This window comes from Mercenaria mercenaria, chromosome 16 (assembly GCF_021730395.1).
Source record: "Mercenaria mercenaria strain notata chromosome 16, MADL_Memer_1, whole genome shotgun sequence".
Lineage (NCBI taxonomy): Eukaryota > Metazoa > Mollusca > Bivalvia > Venerida > Veneridae > Mercenaria > Mercenaria mercenaria.
The window spans coordinates 31295523-31307767 of NC_069376.1; the positions used below are offsets into that span (position 1 = coordinate 31295523).

The window sequence follows — 12245 nt, forward strand, 5'->3', positions numbered from 1 at the left end:
CAGAAAATCCGAGGACTCCTCCACGCGTTTATACTACATATTAACCTCTGTATTGCTAGACAGATCAGTGAAACAGACTAATAAAGTTCGGCAGTATGGGTAAATTGTCTTCAGGGGGCATGGTGCTGTCATGACTGTTTGTTCAAATAGAGTTATTATCATTATTATTATCATCATTACAACTATTATTATTTGTATTACTTGTATCAGCCTTAAATGCGAAAAAAAAATTACATTATAAGGACGTCTGTAGTTCACAAGATGTTATTGTATGTATAAAAACCTTGCGTGTCATGTTTGGAATTTCCTAACATTGTGCGTTATAATTGTAGAAAATGTATGTAATAAAGAAAGTAGTGGAAGGCCGTTGCGCAATGCTAATTGTCAAATGCTTGATGCCAAATTGTTAGTGCAAAATGCTATAAGCCAAAATGCTTAATGTAAAATATTAGAAAGTAGTTTATCCTGCAAATAATTTAATTTATTTTGCAAGGAAAAGCTGTAAACATCGTTGCTAGTCAGTTTCGTATCAATCACTAAGCAATGGATGACCTTCGGGTATTATCGTCCGTTATGCATAGATTCTGTTCTACATCTTATCATTAAGCCGGGTATCAGTTCAACTAACGGTATATAAGCAGTATAAATCCGTACCAAATTCTTTTTCTCGATGTAATACTAGAGATAAAACTGCTCTGCTGAAAACTAAACTTTTACCCGCTGCCGAAAACTAAGTTTATTATGCCACGTGGTCGCGGTGTATGGATGAGGACTCGTGCTGCTCTTTGACCAAGGCAACAATTAAGGCGCTGTCGGTCGAAATGCCCATGCTAGTCGGGCGAATAAAATAAAACATGCCAACTTCAATCCTGCCAATGATGATGCTACTATCGTCACTTACTAGTTGATTCATGCTGTAAGTCGGACAGAACAAGGACTTGTCGGAGCGAGTAACAGCCTATTATAACAGTGAAGAAACGAGTAATCTTTTAGTTTAACGAAATATCACGAAATTCAGGCGTCAAGTACCAAAAAAAAAAAAAAAAAAAAAAAATACGCGCATAAAGCCTTTAATTATTTCATATTATCGCTTTAAACATAATAAATATAGCTTGAGTTCTATTACATTTTTAATAAGATATTGTCAAGCAAATTTATATAAAGACGGACCATTTTATGCAAAAATACCTGCAAAATTACATAAAGCGCGATGGTAAATAGCTATTTTACTGTAAATGCATGTACACCGCTGCGTGTACAAAATTTAAACTTTCGGGCAGGAATAAAAGAAGAAAATAAAAACAGGATAAAAAATCTTAATATTAATTGAAAAATCAGCAATTTAAAAACATAGCGTAAAACGGTAAGATAGGTGTGTACGTGACGTGGCATATATAGGACTTAAATAGAATGGGTGAATTTTAAAATAGACAATAATTTACTGGGTTTCCATATACGTTATAAAAGATTTAAAGTTTATAAAGTTATTTTAATAACCAGTTCATAGCCAAATCAAAGAAAAGAAACTTGCGCCGAGGAATTAAAATTATTTTCAGTCAAGAATGTCTGTGTTTAAGGTTCCCCAGATACAGACATAACCGTAAGTCTTCCCAAGACTTTCTTATTTTAGGCTAAACATTGAATTATAGCGAAATAGCTGTTAGAATTTCTCTGTCGAATTTAAACAGATTAACTATCGAAACCAAAAACAACGTCGAAAGCTATGCAATCCCTCATCGGTTCCTTGTTTTTTTTTTGTTACCGGGATGTCGTAGTCGGCAGACCGTTTATTCGTCGCTGGAAAAAATCTTCTTTTGATTGGGCTAAGTCATTTCTTCGTGTACGAGAAATTTTAAAGTTTTAACGGGATTCCGTTTTCCATGACCACTTGTTGGTCAAAAATGAAGACGTTCATTTGTTTACAAAGGGAACAGGGGCCGAGAAGGAGTTTTTGGTATATACCTTCGCGGCAACTGGTATAATGCTAGGTAGCCGGAATCAAATAACATTTGATATTACGGTTCTGTGCTATTCCCCTTATTAATACGGGCGCTGACTTAAAAAAGATAATATTAGGTTTAAAGACGCGCCATAAAACCGTGATGTGTTAATGTCTAAATATATTACTAAATTAAGGTAGTAGTGTGCACATTATTTGATGTATTAAGGTGACTTTAGACCACACTTTATTTCTACAGTGTAAAATAGTGATTATTTTGTTTTAAAACCATACTGAAAAGAGAATGTATTAATAAAATTGCAGACGGATTTGAACACAATAATTCAGGGAATGACTGAATTATCCATCCGAAACTGTATTATACCAGTTATTTATAAATTATCAGAAAGATTTGCACGATATTCATATGGGAGGAAGAAGTAGGTCATTATGTTGTATTGGGTCTGTAATAGTGACAATATCTCGGTTGTTCATATTTGGTACAAGTTTGAGCAAAAATGTCAAATATGTTATCAAAAGCAGTACTGGCTGCAGATTTGGTCGCGCATGAGACAAATTCTCTAAATTTAAACTTTCATCCATGTCTTCTTCCGTTATTTTTATATTTCAAACAAATTTGCGTGTAATCCGAAAGCAGACGAGAAGTGGGCAATTTCCCGCCTTGGGGTAGTTCTGCGTGTTTGATAAACCGGAAGCGATGACGTAACGTAATTTATACGGAAAACGTAGAACAACGCCTGGATTCGGCGTACGGAAATGAAAATCATTTTATGAAAAAAATGGCAAGGTGTGAATAATATTATTACAATAGCATTATTATTATATTTCTAAAGTCAAAATATGATATTAAAACATATGACGCGTTAAATTATTCCAATTATTGTCTTAAAGTTGGCGTTGAATGTCCGAATCGATTTCTTGGTCAAATATCTCAAAAATAAGCGCACGGACCTATACATGCTATTTCGCAATGTTATAGGCCATAATATGTTTATAAACTACTATGAGAAGTTTCACCAAAATCTATATTGTAAAAAAAAAAAATCTTTTCGCGAAAACGTTATGAAAGTTGTGGTTTTCCCATAGGCTCTTATTATGAAAAAATGCATGCGGTCCAATTTTTTCAAATCAGTCTAGCAAATAAAAAAAAACAAGCACGCGAACCTATCTTTTTTATTTGCTGAATTTTCTAAGTATATTTTGATGTTTTGAAAAGTCATAGTTTAATCAAATTCTACTATAAAAAATTTAGATCCAAACGTGCTGAACTGCCATTGGCGGAACACAAATGTATGCAAATGTGACCGATCAATACGAATAATGACGACTCCTTTTAATCAACAATTTTAGAAGTTTATTTTGATATAATGTAACAATAGTATGATTAAATCGGTTTTTATATGAAATGCAAAATGAACAGTCATGTGGGCAAATCTCATGAGGGACGGGGAAGGCGTGAGCTTTTAACGCATAGCAACTGACTCATTCGGCTGAAGTAGTATTAAATGTCATTAGGATGTTGGTATTCGAAGTCATATAAAATTATACTCGTAACTAAATTTCATAAAATGTTTAGTTCCCATATTTGCTCTCATCATGATGTTGGCTAAATTTTACTTATACTTTATTGGGATGTACTGATTAAAAAACTTAAATCATATATATATATATATATATATATATATATATATATACTGAACAGCAAAAGAAACTATCCAGATGTATCATAGGTATATTTTGAAATAGAGATTTTTTAAATTTGAATTGTTTCTTCATACCAAAATTACACTTAAAGATTTTCACGTGACATTTTTTTTAAAAATCAATCAACGGTAGTCCTACAATAGCCGATGGAAAGGCTATATCTTTTGCGAGTCAGTTGCATTGTAACATCCCATATGGGCGCATGCGCTAAAGTTAATTCAGTTGTGCGGTTCAACAATATTTTTAAAACTTTATGCTGTTTTTCGAGTTAGTCAATTATCAATATTTCCAATGACAATACAGACGTACGTCAGTTTCGTGCAAAACGGCTATTGTGCGACTACTGACTTCACGGTTGATTGTTTTTTTTTTAAATTTTACACGTGAAGTTCTTCAAGTGTAAGGTGATATGAAAAACATAAGTGATTTATGAATTAAAGTTTTTTAATAAAAATACCACAGTTACAAAACTTGACAGTTTCTTTTGCTGTTCAGTATATATATAAATGCAAAATGAATGAATTCCAAAATCCACACGTCATATAGAAAATAAGAAAACAAACGTAAATATAGACTCGGGTATCCATATTTATTTTATGCTAACTAATGAAATACTGTATTCTATCAGTTAAATATTTTCATATCTCGTCGCTCACACTGTGAAAATATGAAATCTATATTTTCACACTGTGAGAGATATGAGCTCCGCCCCCTCATACATTGTGTATGAATTTTAAATTATTTGCTTAAAACAGGATGAAAATTATAGTCGCACTTTGTTCTTTATAATATATTTCTCGATTCAAATTATTTTACTTAAAGAGAATTTCATACCGTTATGCAGCAAAATATAAAACAAAATGGAACTTTATGTTGCATGCGTCTTTATAACGTCACAGCACGTCTGACGGCATGTCTGTTTACGCGCGTCTGTTTCCCGCGCTGAGATTAAAACAGTTGCAAAATGCATTTCTCAACGTAATTGAGCATAAAATAAAAAGAAAATTTGTTTGTTTTTCGTGAATATGGAATATATCTCACCTCGAAGTGAGAAAATTTTCACATTTTCACTCGCGCTACGCGCTCGTGAAAATATTTGAAATTTTCTCACTTCTCAGTGAGATATATTCCATATTCACGAAAAACAAACAAATATCCTCTATATATTTATGTTCACCTACATATCTTTGCATTACATATAATTTTAAGTAATTACATGCACTTATATTTTTATGCTTGCACGTATACTTTGAACGTGTACAAACGTAGTGAATTTAGTGAAGTTAGAAGTGAAGAGTTGAATCTGTTACATTTTTAGCTCGACTTTTCGAATGAAAAAAAAAATGAAAAATAAAAAAAATAAAAAAATGAGCTATTGCACTCGCCATTTTTTACCTGAAAATCCGGACAGAAGACAGAAAAAAATATTTTTAGGAGGTCATGTTTTTTCAAAATCGACAGCTACTACACGCAAGCAGTATTCTGTTTAAAATTGTGACCAAAACCGACCTAGATGAGAGATCTACTTCCTGCGAGCAATCATTTTTTAAATAAATTTGATATAAAGGCCAGTTAGAGTCGATCATTTCAGATAATTTTTATTTTCTCTTTTTTTCATACAGACATCATCATTTCACTATTGATTTGAAATAAACATGTGTATTTATGATAAAAATCCATAATATCATTACAAGGCCAGTACACATAAAAGTCACATGTGTCAATTTTATTTTTAGAAACGGTTGCGGTCACAAAGTAATTGACACGATTAAATGTAAATTTCAGCATATTTTTTCACACAAAAGAAGTGTTTGTGCGGAGAAATGTGATCAGGCTGAGCACATGGCTTTATGGATTACATCATTTTCGCGCTTAACATAAAACCAGTTAAAGGACAGGATTCAGAAACATCCAATTTATGCTTAAATGTACATGCGATACATTATGCATATGAATATAGTTCACGATAGTATCGCATATGGAAGTAACTGGAATAAATTTGGACTATTTCCTTCGGATTTTTACATGACTGTGCTGTCAAAAGGCCTCCCGTGTGTTTACATATTTTGACAGGTCAAGTTGCTCTTGCAGGAACGACGATAAGGTAAATTTATAAATTAATTATTTTGCAACGAGTAAAAATCAAGGTTTATAATCAGTCGTCTGTATTTCAAGACCAGGAAACGATTTGCTCAGTCATGTAAACGGGTAGAGAACATGGCATACTGGTATATGCATGCAGCCTACTGTCACCAGAGTTTCTAAAGATAAATCATTAGATGCAGAATTAACGCATTGACCCATTTTTAGCTCACTTGAGCAATGCTCAGGTGAGTTTTTGTGATCGCTCGATGTCCGGCGTCTGTCTGTCGTCTGTCGTCTGTCAACATTTAGCTTGTGTATGCGATAGAGGCTATATTTTTCAACTGATCTTCATGAAAATTAGTCAGAATGATAACCTTGATGCAATCTAGGCCGAGTTCAAAAATGGGTCATCTGGGGTCAAAAACTAGGTCACTAGGTCAAATCAAAGAAAAACCTTGTGTATGAAATAGAGACTGTTTTTTTTTCAGTTAATCTTCATGAAATTTGGTCAGAATGATTACCTTGATGAAATCTAGGCCGAGTTTGAAAATGGGTCATCTGGGGTCAAAAACTAGGTCATTAGGTCAAATCAAAGAAAAAACTTGTGTATGCAATAGAGGCTGTATTTTTAATTAATCTTCATGAATTTTAGTCAGAATGATTACCTTGATGAAATCTAGGCCAAGTTCAAATATGGGTCATCTGGGGTCAAAAACTAGGTCACTAGGTCAAATCAAATAAAAACCTTGTGTATGCAATAGAGGCTGTATTTTTCAATTAATCTTCGTGAATTCTGGTCAGAATTATTTCCTTGATAAAATCTAGGCCAAGTTCAAATATGGGTCATCTTGGATCAAAAACTAGGTCACTAGGTCAAATCAAAGAAAAACCTTGTGTATGCGATAGAGGCTGTATTTTTCAATTAATCTTCATGAATTTCGGCCAGAATAATTAACTTGATGAAATCTAGGCCGAGTTTGAAAATGGGTCATTTTGGGTCAAAAACTAGGTCACTAGGTCAAATCAAAGGAAAAGCTTGAATATGCGATAGAGGCTGTATTTTTCAATTGATCTTCCTGAAATTAAGTCAAAATGATAATCTTAATGAAATCTAGGCTGAATTTGAAAATGGGTCATCTTGGGTCAAAAAATAGGTCACTAGGTCAAATCAAAGAAAAACCACCTTGTGTATGCGATAGAGGCTGTATTTTTCAATTGATCTTCATGAAATTTGGTCAGAATGATAGCCTTGAGGAAATCTAGGTCAAGTTCGATTATGGGTCATCTGGGTTCAAAAACTAGGTCACTTGGTCAAATCAAAGAAAATACTTACTAATATTTTTTTCCATGAAATCACTAGGTCAAACATGTTTACTCTGTTTAAAATGTTGTGTTATGGTGTGTTTTTCAGGTGAGCGACCTAGGGCCATCTTGGCCCTCTTGTTTTTATACTCATAGATAGTAAATCGATCAGAATGGGCCATTGTCATAGCAAATAAAACATTTATGCACTTGTTGAATTCAAATTGACATAAATTGAAACTTAGAAAGAAGACGGTCTGAAACCCTTTGCATAAATTAATACGTGTATGATTGAACGTGAGCCTGAATCATACGGTTAGCTATGACGCCTTATGTTTGTTTCAGATGAATACCTGCACCATGAAAATACTGTAGATCTGATTTGTAAACTGTCGTGGAACTGTGTTCGGCTCGCACATTTCCTATTCAGCAGGAATGCATGATGGAGACCAACAGTACAGAAAGGTAAATGTCAATATTAATAGAGTCTATAATATTCTTGTATGAAAAAGAAGCGATGTCTGTAAGTAAGCAAATGAAATGATATCTCTGCATAGCTGAAAAGGTCAAGGGTCTGAATGAAGCATGGTTTAGATATTAACAAATTGATACAAGTTGACTGACAATAACATAGATTACACCAGATTAATAAGTAGATTTAGTAGAATAATAATTATTTTTCATGGCATGCATGAATTGTTCCACTACATCAATTGTGCTGTAGGCCTAATTAAAGAAGTGAAGCTAGATCTACATGAGTAGTTTCAAATACATGAAGTCACACTTGTCTAGATTCCATATAATGTTAATTTCTAATATGCATGCATGAATTGTACAACTACATTAAAGTTTGTATCTCATGCATTGAACTGTGCTGTAGGCCTAATTAAAGAAGTGAAGCTACATGAGAAGTTTCAAAATACATAAATTCACTCTTGTCAAGATTCCATATAATGTTAAATTTTAATAATTATTTTTCATATGGCATGCATGAATTGTACAACTACATTAAAGTTTGTACATCAACAGTGCTGTAGGCCTAATTAAAGAAGTGAAGCTACATGAGTAGTTTCAAAATACATAAATTCACACTTGTCAAGATTCTATATAATGTTAATTTCATTATACTCATAGTTTTGTTATAATGTACTTATTTCAGATGAAGAAGTAAATTGATCCAAATAAACAATGGGACAATGAATTTTATAATTACCAAGAAGAAGACTACACTTTTATACAGGTAGGTGTCAGTTTTTTTTAAATAAATGTGACATTTACTAAAGCATTTATTAAACTAACTATAATAATTGATTTTAGATTTATATATTTCTCAAAATTGTTTTAATATAAAGTGTCAGCAACTGAATTTTAAAGAGAAAGCACATTTAATTGTGAAAGTAAAATTTATGTATATAAATATTAGCATGTTTGTCTTTTATTGCAGTTGAAGTATGATATGGTGAATAAATACCCTCAATGCAGCCATATGGGGCTTTGGCTAGACCATGAACAGTACTAGTAGACATCAGAAAGGTACAGGATAGTTGCTGCTTTTATTAAATTCTTTCATGTGTATACTAATTACCAGTTCATATGAAACTTGGTACACAACATCAGCATTAAATGGACAGGGCTATCAAATTTGATTATTTGTTCCTCCAATTAATATGCCATTTGTTTATTTTTAAATTATTATATCACAGCTACCTTGATACCTTGTGTATTAAAACTCCTTCTGTAAATTCAATCAGATTCAAATGGATCATGGTATACTTCATGGCCAGGCAGCAAACATATACATACTATAGTGAATTTTACATCTAGTGACCCATTTCTAAACTTATGGCCCTGTTTGGACTTTGAATTAAATACATTCTACAGTATGTACTCAGCTCCTCCCCCACTTTCTATCCAGTACCCTTGTAACTTATTGTACATATTTACCATAAATAGTAGGTCCCTTATCTATTTCAGGGATGTTATGTCCCTCTTTTAAAATATAACAGTTATATTTGTATTTAACTCCCTGGGGCCGAAATGCGACTATAGGCGTTATATTTTCTACCCCTGTAGCGTCGATATGCGACTATACGCGCGTTATCAGGACTCCCCAGGACGGCGATTGACGAGTATAGTCGCGGCACCGAGATCATGATGATTGCGATAAGTACTTGTTGATTTTTGATAATCTTGACAAAAGCAAAATTTCTTTGCATACTGGCTATTATTTCTTTGATGTAATAATTACTAGTTGTGCTAATAATTAGTTCCCTTGTTAAAATAAATGTCTGTAACTATGCGGTAATGTAAATGAAATAAAAAGACGATCTCCGCTGTGTTTCGTTCATACTATATTTCAAAAGAGTAAAATAATGTCGTCGGCCAGAGATCTTTCTTAAAATGATGAAAATATTTATTTATTATCATGCTGATTCTGAAATATCAGTTCCATCGGATGATGATTCCGACGATGCGATTCCATTATCAGATAAATGAATGGTCGGAAAATGTTAAGTTTTAGAAGGCTGAAATATTGGTACACTTACATTACATACGATACAAATGGATAAAAAATAACACAACAAAGCATGTTTCATAAAATACAAAAAGTATATGTAAATAAACGCGTGTTTGTAACTTTAATAATTATTCAAAGATGGATGTAAATATTACAACTTAACTGTCTCAGCGCGTGACACACAACATTTGTGTACATGTTTAGAAATAGATTATACATCAAAATAAACCACTGATATTAACACAAAACGGGTGTAAATTTATGTAATGCTGATGTAAATATTCAGTGTTAATGATGCATTTCTATTTATGGGAATTTAATGTTCAAATATCTATTAAACGCAGTAGGTGTGTTAAAATTATGAATATTTCGAAGTGAAAATTTCAATGTATATTTCAGTTTACACCCAAGTTAATCATGATTTCAGTTTACACCCAAGTTAATCCCTGCATGATTTCAACTGACTGTATGCGAGTGTGATTATGATAAGGTTAGATAATGTTCTTCGACGTCAGGTGGTAATTCTTATCCCGCCGCAGCAGGTATGTTACGATATCGGCCTCAGGGAGTTAATGTACTCCAGGTCAAATCAAAGGAAAAGCTTGTTAACAATCTAAAGGCCATATTTATGACTGTATCTTCATACAACTTTGTCAGAATGTTGATCTTGATGGTCTTTAGGTTAATTATGAATACGGGTTAGGTGGGGTCAAAAACCAGGTCACCGGGTCAAATAAAAGGAAAAGCTTGCTAACCCTCTAAAGGCCACATTTATGACTTATCTTTATGAAACTTTGTTAGAATGTTAACCTTGATAATGTTTCAGTCAAGTTCAAATTTAGGTCATGTGGAGGCAGAAACTAGGTCACCAAGTCAGATCAATGGTAAGCTTGTTACACTCTTAGAGGCCACATTTATGATTATACCTTAATGAAACTTAGTCAGAATATTAACCTTGATGATCTTTAAGCCAAGGTTCAATCTGGGTCAGGTGGGGTCAAAAACTAGGTCACCAGGTCAAATCAAAGGAAAAGCTTGTTAACACTCTGGAAGCCACATTTATGACTGTATCTTCATGAAACTTGGTCAGAATGTTAACCTTAATTATCTTTAGGTCAAGTTTAAATTTAGGTCAAGTAGTCAGAAACTAGGTCACCAGGTCAAATCAAGGGTAAGCTTGTTACACTCTAAAGGCCACATTTATGACTATACCTAAATGAAACTTATTCATAATGTTAACCATGACGATCATTAGGTCAAGGTCAAATCTGGGTCATGGGGGTCAAAAACAAGTTACCAGGTCAAATAAAAGGAAAAGCTAGTTAACACTCTAGAGGCCACATTTATGATCATACTATAATGAAACTTGGTCAGAATGTTAATATTGATTATCTTTAGTTCAAAATCAAATGTGGGTCAGGTGGGGTCAAAAACTAAGTCACCAGGTCAAATCAAAGGAAAAGCTTGTTAACACCCTAGAGACCACTGTATCTTCATGAAACTTGATCAGAATGTTAATCTTGATGAACTTTAGGTCAAGTTTGAATCTGGGTCATGTGGAATGTGACCCAGTGACCTACTTTATTTGTTTTTTAAGATACAGCCTTGAAATTTGGATGACATGTTCATTTTTGCACACCGATCTTAAAACTGACTTCAGTGACCATGAATGTGACCTACTGACCTACTTTCTTCAGGTTAGTGAAACAGGGCCTTTAGGGCCCTCTTGTTATGAATGTATTGCAGCTCACATAACTTGGCACAAATATTCATTATAACAAGAAGACATGTATGTAAAATTCATGACTCGGACTTCTAGCTCTTGGTTAGTGATATATATAGAAGCTCCTTTTAAACTAGGTTAAAATGAAACCAGCTTACTACGTTATGAAAACTTTTAAAGCATACTTATTCCAAGATATATAATAAACTCCTTTTATGTCTACGGTGTCAAAGAACTTAACCCATACAGTTGCCATCAAATTCATATAAAACTCTGTTTACATCATCAACAGGAATGCATCGGGACTTCTATGCCTAATTATTTTTTCTGGAGTTGTTGCCGTTTTGGACCTCGAAATAATTCCATCACATTGTAAAGTTAAGTCGTACAGTTTCCATCCAACTGAATTGAAACTTGGTATACATCAACGGTATGAAGTGGATATGTACATGTTGTCCTGACTTTTATGATCGATTATTTTGTCTGGAGTTGTGGCCCTTCTTTGACGGCTAATGACAACTACATTGTAGTTTCCTACATTTCTGTTCATTTCAATTAAAACTTGTTAAGTGTCGTGGACATTATGTAGACATGTACATTTGTTTTGTGTTCAGTTGTTTTAGTTATGTCAGTTTTAATTAATAACATTATTGAGCCGTCGGTATACTACATGATTGAATGAAACATTTTCTGTCAACACCATTCTAGTTCCTTTTGCAACCTCCATGAAGGAATATTGTCAAACTGTACAGATAAGGGGAAGTAACACTGTTTTGGAGTTTGGTTCCTTTTGTAGCACAACTTTCTGTGCATAATTGTGTATTGATAATATATACTTTTATATGTGTGGACATGCATGAATTTGTTATGCTGCAAAATAAAACTGTTGTCATAAATTACTTAACTTGTTGTCCCTTTCATTCTTTTTATCATTAATAGCACAGGCATTAACA

At 33.3% G+C, this 12245-nt stretch overlaps 1 long non-coding RNA gene across 1 annotated transcript; it reads left to right on the forward strand.

Moving 5' to 3' along the window:
• Positions 1–6804: 6804 nt before the first annotated feature.
• Positions 6805–12199, forward strand: LOC128549580 (uncharacterized). The gene is made up of 4 exons (XR_008367799.1): positions 6805–7516; positions 8211–8291; positions 8496–8584; positions 11585–12199. It is a non-coding gene; the product is annotated as an uncharacterized LOC128549580 (long non-coding RNA).
• The last annotated feature ends 46 nt before the right edge of the window (positions 12200–12245 follow it).